This window comes from Prinia subflava, chromosome 20, assembly GCF_021018805.1.
Source record: "Prinia subflava isolate CZ2003 ecotype Zambia chromosome 20, Cam_Psub_1.2, whole genome shotgun sequence".
Lineage (NCBI taxonomy): Eukaryota > Metazoa > Chordata > Aves > Passeriformes > Cisticolidae > Prinia > Prinia subflava.
This window is the reverse complement of record NC_086266.1, coordinates 6,656-17,518: the sequence shown is the minus strand read 5'-3', so window position 1 is coordinate 17,518 and position 10,863 is coordinate 6,656. Positions and strand designations below refer to the sequence as shown.

Genomic DNA, 10,863 nt, shown 5'->3' with positions numbered 1-10,863 from the left:
TTTAACACATTTAGTGTTTGCATTCAGAAGGGGCCAAAAAATGGAAAAGGTTCTGCGGATTTCCATGACACTTTCACCTCACAATAAAGGTCTATGGGATATGAAAACCCATATAGTTTCCGTTTCTTTCTAGAGTAGTAAGTAAAATGAGATGTTTTTAAATCTAAAATGATACAAAAGTAACCCAAACAAATGTAAAAGAGTTTGTGGTGGTTTTACCTGTTATTTGCTACTATCTTGCTTCTAGCAGTTTCTGGCCAAAGCCTTTATCAGTTTTCACAAAAGCAAAAATAAAGGTGAAGGATAGGACAGTACCATCAGCTGACATTTGCACTCACACATAGACATATTCAATTTCCAACTTCAGAAATTAACGACAGCATCTATTACATTCACCTGATCAGCAAAACACAATTAAGCGGAACAAAACTAGCATATTCTAAAATATTTCACAAGTAAACCAATTTCAAGCTGGGATGAATTCAGGATCAAAGTGGCAAGTGAAGTGGGAACACAGAGCTGCACACTAGATCAAAGGTTCTCTGCCTCCAGACCCATTTGACGTATATTTGCATTGCTATCAGCAAGATGACCATTACCTTGTCATTACTGTCACCAGGTCATGAAAGAAATTATTATCTTTACCATAACATATATTATTTAGTAGGAACCCGTGTGTGATTCTCTCACAATAATTCATGCCTTAATTTATGGGAGGCGTAAAATTCCTGTGGCAGAGTGCCTGTAAGGGAGCTAATGTATCTTATTGACAGTAGAAAGGACTCTTAACTTACAATACTTCCTTGTTAATTGGTACCTCTGGTATCAAAGAAGATACATTAAATAAACATTTTTCAGTAATTTCTCTTTATTTGAAATCTACAGTGAAGTTGACAGTGACCTCATTTGGACTTTATCATCAGCTTTCTATAAGAGGTTCCTTTAATCCGCACTTGGTAGATTAGAATGGACTTTTAGAAAAGATCACTTACAAGGGACCTCTCCAAGCTTCCAGAGTCCTTCAAAAATCAGATTTCAGCAGCTGCTCACTTTGGGTCAGTCGAAGGTGGCTTCTCTACATCTACATACAGGAACATGAAGCTAGAACAGGAATAAACAATTTGATAATAAGAACAGTGTCTTAGCAAAGAAACCTGGAAGAACAAATATTTGTAAGAACAAATACAAACCCACTGCTGTGACTCATTATACGTGACAAACTGACCAAACCCCCCTGCCCTGTCTCCTTGCACTGTTGGTGGGAAAGAGGGAAGAGCTGAGGGGAAAAAAGTGTTTTAAAGGCTTCTTTTACTTCTCATTATCCTCCTTTGCCTCTGTTAATAATAAATGTACTTTATACCTTTAAATTTGAACCTGTTTTGCCCTTAGAGTGTTTTCTCCCAGTCCTCATCTCAATTCATGAGCCCTTTGTTAACTTTTTTCCCCTCTCTGTCCTGCTGAGAGCGAGAGGGTGAGCAAATGGCTTTCACGGGTGCCTGGCATTTGGCCAGTGTCAAACACACACATACAAAAATCTGCAAGGTCAAGGAAACTGTTTATAAGTGCACCTCAATGTTTCCCGTATATATAACAATTCCCTTGACATTTTGAGGAAGAATTAAGAGAGAACACAAAAGCAGGCAGAAACCAAGTAAAGAACAATGGCTGGAAGCTGCAGGTTTAACCTGAGTTTAGTGTATGCACTTTGGTCTATAGCCACAACTTCTGTTTCTGCAAAAGTTGAGAAATGGGGTGTTCAGGTATGCGACTCAGGAATACAGTGAAACTTGGAGCACGAGTTGGATAAGATGAATGTTTGACCACGGAGAAGAGGCCTGTCTCCCTGTAGGAGAGAAAGGCAAGAAAAGCATTTGTCTAGAGAAATGATGTGCAGCAAAGGCTGCAGTTCAAGTCCTGGAAAATACCCACCCATCCAAGTATATCTACCTGATGTTTTTTTTTGCTGTACCAACATTTTATGCAAAAGTCACTTGATGTTGATTTGAACCAGGAATTCCTAATGAACCCTCAAAGGCAGTGATAAACCTCAGCACCCTACAGGTGCTGGAAAGCTGAGCACTGAGCTGACAGCAAAGGGAGCCCAGAGTGGCCCCAAGGCCTTCTTTATGAACTCTGTTCTGAGCTACAAGATCTAAAACAGAAACAAAGCAACTATTGGCCAGCAACTATTTGGCCAACAGGTATAATGTAGTTCTTTGAGAGCCATGAGTTTTGAAAGGAAGAGAACTTCCTTGTGCTGTAATCCCTTCTCTGCACAGGCAGAGAGATGCCATTGAAAGATGTGGTGATAGTAACAGCCCCAAGTGACAGAGTTACAGCAGGAAAAACTGAAGAATAAAAAACCCAAGCCTTAAAAGTGGGTGTGGGTTCTAGACCTGACTTCACCTACTTTAATACAAAAGCAAAATTAAAACGTAAAATAGAGACACCACACATCATAGGCTCAAATCCCATTCTGGACAAGGACTCAAGGACTTGTTCCCTCCAGGCAGCTCCTTGAGGACTGATGTGTTCTTTCCCTTGCTGTGGGGCAAAAGGCTTCTAATACCTCAGGGGGGAGCAGGCAGATGACATCTCACATGGGAAGTTTTAAAACTGGCAAAAAAAAAAAAGAAAAAAGATGACCTAGTAAAGCTTCACCCTCTGAGCTGGGTCCTGCAGGGACTGAGGCAGATGTTAGAGACTACACAGCATATCTGAGAAAGGACAAATTGCTTTGTCCTCACAAAAATAAGATAGTCTGGTATTTCTGCTGAAGATTAGAAAAGTACACTGTTCCAAGCACAAAAAGAACTATAACATTTTTAGGCAACATACCATTAGATCACTATAATATACATTATTATGCACTGCTTGCTATGAAAGGGCAAAGAATATTTGATTTGGCATAAAACTGGGATGGTGGAGAGATGTAAAACTTGAACTTGCACACATCCCATCACTCTCAGTTAAACCAGCAAAAAACTTTGAAGCAGCAAAGCCGTCCTGAGTTGATGCTGTACCCACACACCTGTGGCACTTCCTAAACACCTGCAATTTCAGAGAAGCTGGATTTATTGTGCTATATACCATACAGTATTAAAAGCTTATATAATGCATTGATATCCAAGGTCTGCAGTTAAGCAATCAACTCTTGGAGGCTTTGGATTAACCTTTAACTAAATTGAAAGGAGTAATATCCCCAGGCCACCTTCTGCCCATATGCTGGTAGCCACATGTTATTCATACCTGTCCCTTCATGACAGTCACAGCTGAGATATTTTTTCCTATCTTTGCATGATCGACCACATGTATCAGAATGCTGCCCTTGCTTTAACTCACGAATGCTCTACAAACAGGTTGTGGCTTTCAAGAGCTCCCTCATTACACATCCAACTCTGATAGCCTTTTGTGCAAATTAAAATTAAAAACAAACAAACAAACAAACAAACAAAAACTTTTCAAAAGAACTTCATTCTGGTGGGAATACCACAGAAATTTACACAAGTGTCCATGCTGCTTTTGTCTTCTGTGTTTTGTTCTTGTGAATAAAAATTAGCTGAACCAGATGCTGATAAGTTATTAAAATGGTAGGCAATAGCAGCAAATCAAATCAGCAGATTTTACCAAAATATTTGCAAATAATTGTTATATTCACTCAACTTCAATCTGAGCTTCTTTAGCTCTACTTCTTTCTTTCACCAGCTACTTCTTCTCTTGGTAGGTTTTAACAGATTTATTGAAATTTCATTCCTGCTGCAAGTCTCTGTTTCTCTCAGTATTGAATCTGGTTGTGTGTTAACTGCATATTCAACATTTTCAAAGAAAATCCCTTTACATTTTAATCTTAATGTATGTCTTAAGCACCCTTCACCTTCTGTAGCCAAGTACTAGAAGTTCTGTCATCCAGTTTTCATTCTCTTTTCCCCCAGTATATATTTTCAAACAAAACTAACTTCAAAAATGGGGGTTAAAACATTGCGAAAAACAATAGCCAAGATGAAACCACAATACTTTCATCTCCGTGTGAATCATCCAACAGAAAAAACAAGGACACTTACTAGGCTTTTTTTGTGATGGGAAGCAGGGTGGAAGCTCTGCAGGTTGTATCTAATGAAGATACGATTTCTCAATAGGCCCACTCTGTCCTGAGCACCTGGGTAACGCCATTCACGTGCTCGGCCGAGGGGATTGTGGGAACCTCACAACACAATTACTCAATGAAACGACATAGGATAGTGACTATGGAATGCTGCACTGCAGGAAAGGCGGTGTCCCCAAATTCACTGCTTTATTTTTGTGTGATAAATGGCTCCTGCTTCTGTCCCTGAGGAAAAATGACTCACTGGCTTCTTAGCTTCCTGCAGAGAAGTTTGTGTTCTGCTCTGCTCCACACCCTCAGTTACTGCTTTGGTTTTTTTTAGGCTTTAGCTGTTGTCCAATCTAAGCCTTCAGGAATAACGTGAGACAGCAGGTTTGTTGTTGTCCTGCTTTTTACATCCCAAATCAAGGTGGGGTTTGTTTGTTTCTAAGAAAACCACTGCAACCCAGTATCACCTCCAAGTCACAGCAGAAGAAAAAGCAAAGCCATAGTAAGACTTGTGCAACTCTAGTGGCTTTTAGGATGCCAGATATGATGCAACACTTTGTGGAGAAACTTATACAAGAAGGGAGTGACAGAAAAAAGGAAACAATGGCTGAAACAAAGCTGGCAGCCTCGTGATTTGTATCAGCATTTTCTACAATAGCAGACTCCAAAGAAGAGCAGAGAAATGGGAAGACACAGGAAGAAATGAGGGAAAAAACCTCAGAATGTTTTATATGTTTTACTCCTAACACAGACACCACCACCACCACCACCCCGCCCCCCAGTTACTGAAGGAGTATTTTCAAGCAGAATCCTCCTTGCAACCTGTGGTTTAAGCCCACCTGGATTAAGCCCCACACAGACACTCCCTCCCCTCCCAGCAGGATCAGGGAGAGAAAAAAAGAGTAAACATAGGAAAGCTTGTTGAGATAAAGACAGTTTAAGAAGTAAAAGATAAACAGACAAGCAAAGCAAAAAAAGGAATTCATTCCCCACTTCCCCAGGGCAGGCAGGTGTTCTGTATCCCCAGGACAGCAGGAATAACAATGACTTGGGAAGACAAACACCATCACTTCAAATGCCTCCCCTTTCCTCCTTCTCCCCCAGATACATTACTGAGCATGAGGCCATATGGTCTGGGATAGCCCTCGGGTCAGTCGGGATCAGCTGTCCCGGCGGTATCCCCTCCCAGCTCCTTATGCACCCCCAGCCTCCTCACAGCTGGGTGGGGTGAGGAGCAGAGAGCGTCGTGGCTCAGGGTTACTGTTGCTCAGTACTAAAAGAAAAACCACCTGAGTTATCAACACTGTTTCCAGCACAAATCCAAACCTCAGCCCTGTGAAAAACCTGCTACTGTGAAGATAACTAACTCTATCCAGAATCAGCACACAGCCCTTTTCCAAGAGTGACCACAGAAGCAGCTCTTAGATGTTTGCAAGGTGCTCTAGCTCAAATAACTTTACATGTTGTGGTCTCCTGAGTGTTGTTTATTTTTTAAAAACAATTTTCTACAGATTTTACTTGAAGTTTAAGGTTAAGAAACACTGAAAATTAATGATTTGCAACCAAAATGAAATACATGTCTCCTATTGATTTTGTTTTATTTACTTGGAAACAATATTGATTCCCAAGAAACACATCTAAACACGAAGGCTGAGGCCCAAAGAATTTCCATACCATTGATTAATAGATGCTATCTATCACTTTCACTTTTAATGAGACATTTTCTCTTCCATGAGATACTGTATTCTATCGAAAGGTCAAATGTGCATTGTATACAAGAGAGAAACAGCTCACAAATAGCCACAACTCCACAACAGCTGATTTGCTTCTTTAATTAAATCAGGAATAATTGTTTTCCTTCCTATCCCTGAAAGTTGGGGGTTTTTTATTAACATTTTATTCTTTTGTTAGTCAGTTCTGTAAATGTTTAACCTATGCTTTGGTTAGAATTAGTTTAAAACTAAGACTCCTTTTGCCCTGTGGGTTTTACAGTACTCAATAAAAGCCTGATTTATGATCAGGTCAGTGCATGGCAAATAATAACAAACCTCATTAAAGAAATCCCTATTACTCTTTGAGGCATCTTTCCTTTGGGCCAAATGCCATTATCTGTGCAATACTCTTAAAGAAAACCAGCAAAACTAGAAGTGACAGTCAATACACATTCATGAAAGAATATCCAACAATATCCACCAGCCCATTGGAAAATGCATATCACTAGGAATTCAGCAAGTGATGCAAATGCTTATTATGCATTCAGCTTGGTAAATTATGAGAAAATTTCTTTCAGACCTCAGAGAGAACAGTTTTTAATAAATCCTTACGGATTACCAATACTTCCAGTAGTACTTGGCACCACACAAACAGAATATGCAAGTTATAACAGGAAAGCTGAAAAATATGAAACTTACATCCACAGAAGTGCAGGGTGACTAGGTAGCAGGGCCTAGACATTATCAGCTGGATGCAAACTCACAGAGAGGAGTAGCACAGCCTTATACCTACCAAAAGGAGAACCAGGTTGAAATAATCATTCAGATTGGGATGGTCCATGGTTTGGGCTCTACCAATCAGCAAATGGACTTTTCCGTACTGCCTCCTGTAAACTCATCTTCCAGTGTCAGTAGGATGTAGAGAAAAATCTCAAACATCTTACAGGCAGTAAGAACTAGCAGCTATTGTTAAGCATCTATTAAATTCTATATGTTTTCCTATAAGGGTTATACTGTATTGAGCTGAGTGGCTTGAATTTAATTTCCTCAGTCAGCCTGAGGCCGTGGGAGTGCAGGAGTGATCTATTATGTGTCTTGAAGTCATTATAAGAACTGTTACCAATTTTTGAGGCAGTTTTATTTAATGGCATCCATCAGAGCCCTGCATCCCCTCATCGTTCCTGCTTCAGCACACCCCTCTCTCAGGCAGGATAACCAAGCCTTCATACTCCAAAGGGCACTGGAATATGTGCCCTGCAGCAGCACCTCAAAGGTCAAGGTTTAAAATTAGGTTTTGCTGTTTCACTTCATATGAGCAATTCTGGACTAATAGCTGTCCCTTCTCTTACCTGCTCTGAGTGGTAAGTCATATTGTGAAAGCCCTGTAAGGCACATATAACAATGATTTCATTTTTTACTACTAACACGTTCAGGCATTCTCCTTGAGCTGGCACAAGACTGTTATTTACACTACAGTTAGGAAGTAGATAGATGCTGCATTTTGATTGGTTTCACATATTGTATTTCTAGGATTCAGAATTTGCACAATTGGCTGAATACCCCTGAGACTCGTTATTAAATACAGAGCAATCTAGACAAATGTTACTGCTCTAATAATTTGTACTCCTCAAAGGCATCAGCCATGCAACCGCAGAGCAACAGCTTCAAGGTAGATGTAAAAGACTTTTCATGCTTATCAATTTGCATATTGGGAAACAGCAATACTCTCCCTTACAGTTAACAAATGAGATGCTCAATTTACTGCCAATGTTTTTACAGGTTGGCATTTGCAATTCACTACATTCAAATCAAAATGTAGAGGATGGCCTCATGACGTTTAGCAGAGAGGTTTCCAGCACTATATATATCAGCAGTAATATCTTTCCACCCTAAATAACCACTGTCACTTGCAACAGTAGGCTCAATTCTGACTTCATCCAGATGCGTGGGAGTTTATGTATGAGCTCCTGATTATGCCTAGATGTTTCACTTCAAGCACAGAATGTGTGCACCTTCATATCATCAGATAGTGACAGTCCTTGTAATTATCTTGTCTCCTTCGATTTTTCTTAGGCTTTCCAAAGATTACTCTCCCTCTCAGAAATTATTACACCCAAGAAAATTATATTCATTAAATACAATGAGGCAATGCTAATATCAAGGACAAGGAAGGAAAAGAGGCTGAGCTTTTATCCTTTTCATTCAGGAAAGCTGAATGAATTTTTTTTATTGTAATCCTGGAATGGGAAAAAAAGCAGTCTCAAGTTTTAAATTCTGTAAATCTCCAAAGCACTATTTTTTTCCACAGACTTCTTAAGCTTATCTTTAAGATTTGAAATTTCTTCACTGAATAAAAATTTATCTGTGTCTTCCAAAAACCATGATTCCCAGGCTAAACAAGTACCTATGTAATACCCACTCAATGCATTCAAATATCCTGTGAGATAATTCGTACTTCTCCCATTTTCGATTTGCATTTAAATAGCCTGGCATTTTGCTGGGAAGAAAATTTTGTTTAAAAGGCTATAACCTGTATTAGTTATACTTTTGTGAACAGAAAATTAGAATTACTAAAATAATTATACAAAGGCTCTTGAGAAACCAAGAGACACCAACAACAAAGGCCAAAGCTGACCTAATGCAAAGTTCTTTGGCTCCCTAAGATCTATTCAGTATTATCTGCAACTTTCGAAGTGATGTTATTCCTCTGTAAGACCAGTAGCTGTATTAAACTGATAACACATGTCCATATATCTCAGGAAAAAGCAATAAACCCTGCTGTGAAACATTATTTCTGTAGATCTTGGAGGAAAGAACTTTTTCCACAAAGTCATTTTTCATGTCCACAGCATTGTCTTCTCTTTCAAACAGGATATAACATGATTCCACAGACAACTTCAGAAATGAGTGTTTATTCAAGCTCACTTTTTACACAAAAGCTGCTCACCTCAAGAAATTAATAAAAATAGAAATGCATTATATTCCCCAGAAAGTGAAAGACAACACCGAGGTCAGCAGAGCTCAACTATTTCAAGTTATTTTCACGTCTGCTTGAAAAATACACAACAAAACATTCAGCTGTTTAAACTCAGAACTATATCTCTTGTGTTGCCTGATGCAATATTTTATGCAAAAACAGCACTGGAATACAGTGAACAGCCCCTCAGGCAAGGTAGGTATAAGGGATAAAACACTACAAAAAACCACATGTCACTTATTCAGGCTACTGGGACTGCAAAGGAGAATAGCCTGTGACAGCAGCCTTGATGCCTGCGACACACCGGAGGGGCCACATTATTTAAACAAGCACCTTTTCCTCTCAGAGAAAATAACAGTCAACAAGCTTTGGGGATGGGGTAGATTTGAGAGAGAAAGAGTAAATCCCTGAGGAAAATGGAGAGAGAGTTTTGTGCCTGTTCCCTTTCTCATTTAAAAAAATATAAAAAATTACAAAAAAAACATAACAAAACAAAACAAAAAAAAAAAACCACCAAACTACCCACACCCACTAAAATACACTCCAATTCTTCTTATTTGAAAAATCCAAGCTGTATTTCGTGGTAATGAGAACAGCTCATCATCATTACAGGCAGTCAAAAGACTGCCTAGAACTTGCTGAACTAGTGTGGTCCATCATACATGACCTTATTGTCTTCAGGAGTGTTTGGTGTCCAGACACACTGAGACTGGCAGAGGAGGAGGAGCCGAGTTAACCCCAAGACTGCTGGTGTCCGGGAGAAACTCCTACCCACACTTCTGGAAAAGCTAAAACCAGGAGACAGACCCATCTAGACAGTTGCCACTCCTTCCCATCCAAGATGTAGTGATAAACATCAAGGAGGGTGTGGTGAGGCTGTTCAGGTCAGGGTAAGGAAAGCAGCTGGAAGAGAAGCCTCTTATTGGGGAGTGGTTCAGGGCTGCAGCTGATCATTAACAGACAGACCCCAAACAGCTAACAAGCTCCCATTTGTTATGAAATCTGTTGGCCCAGCACACATAGCACCAAGAAGGAGCAGTGGACGCACAGCTTTGCAAAGCAGACATGGTTTCAGACTTCCAGAGTTACACCTGAAATGAAAAACATGAGAACATCCAAACGTGGTGAGATCAAATATTCCACCTTCCTGTATCTTAAGAGGCATCATAAGCAGAGGTCACAGGAAAGCTAGAACAGGATAAAATTGAATAATGCATCCCTCCAGTCTCTCTTAACCATTCAGATCCCCACCCAGGTGTTTAGTAATACTGTGGTTTTTTGTCATCACCAGTGAACATGACTGCCTGGTCCAGACCTGAGGGATTCATAAGAGTTTGGTCGTACCTGATGGCTACCACAAACAAGACCTTCAGGTACTCTTTTTCAAGAGCAAACCAGAGTTGAAAAAACTCACTGTGCCTTGTCATGGGCAGCCAGAAGTAAAAGAATCTTCCTCTCTGTTTTATTTGCTCAGATGCAGGATTGTCTATCTGAGGAGGTACAGGACATCCAGGTCATTCGACTTCTCTCACATGATCCAGATCAGCCCTATGAGATTAAGGGACAGGGAATGCAAAACTCATTTACAGAGCCCTGCAAGCAGCAGCCGATGATGACAGCCCATGTCCCCACACTGTGATGCAGCTCCACTCTCACAGCCAGACTCTGAGCAGAGCACACCACTGATTCAACTCTGTGCAGCTGACTATCACCAGAGCTAGAAAAGCTGGACCAAGAAAAGAGTTCACTGGATGCTCACTCTTTTCTGTTGAGTCATTTCAGCAGTTTACAGGGTAAAATCCAGAGGAGAAGGCAGTTTAGCTATAAAGCTAATTTGAAAGAGAACACAAGACACTTGCATTGTCCTCACCAAAGGCAGCAAATTCTTGTTTTGTTCAGTTTAATTCAGTTAATTTAGCTCCGTATGCAGGTTCTACACACTGCAGATACTAATGACTTTCACAGGCTTGGCTTAGCACCTAGAACAAAGAGATATCTGAAAGTAGAAGGCTATTATTTGTGAAACAAAATGGTATCCTCTATAAACTCTGATATGGCCATACATCAATGAGTTCAGCAATAAG

At 40.0% G+C, this 10,863-nt stretch overlaps 1 long non-coding RNA gene across 1 annotated transcript; it reads right to left on the bottom strand.

Moving 5' to 3' along the window:
• Positions 1 to 1,001: 1,001 nt before the first annotated feature.
• Positions 1,002 to 4,396, bottom strand: LOC134560656 (uncharacterized). Its single transcript, XR_010082776.1, has 4 exons — positions 4,062 to 4,396; positions 2,570 to 2,616; positions 1,686 to 1,843; positions 1,002 to 1,101 (listed from the first exon to the last, which is right to left on the bottom strand). It is a non-coding gene; the product is annotated as an uncharacterized LOC134560656 (long non-coding RNA).
• Between the last annotated feature and the right edge of the window lie 6,467 nt (positions 4,397 to 10,863).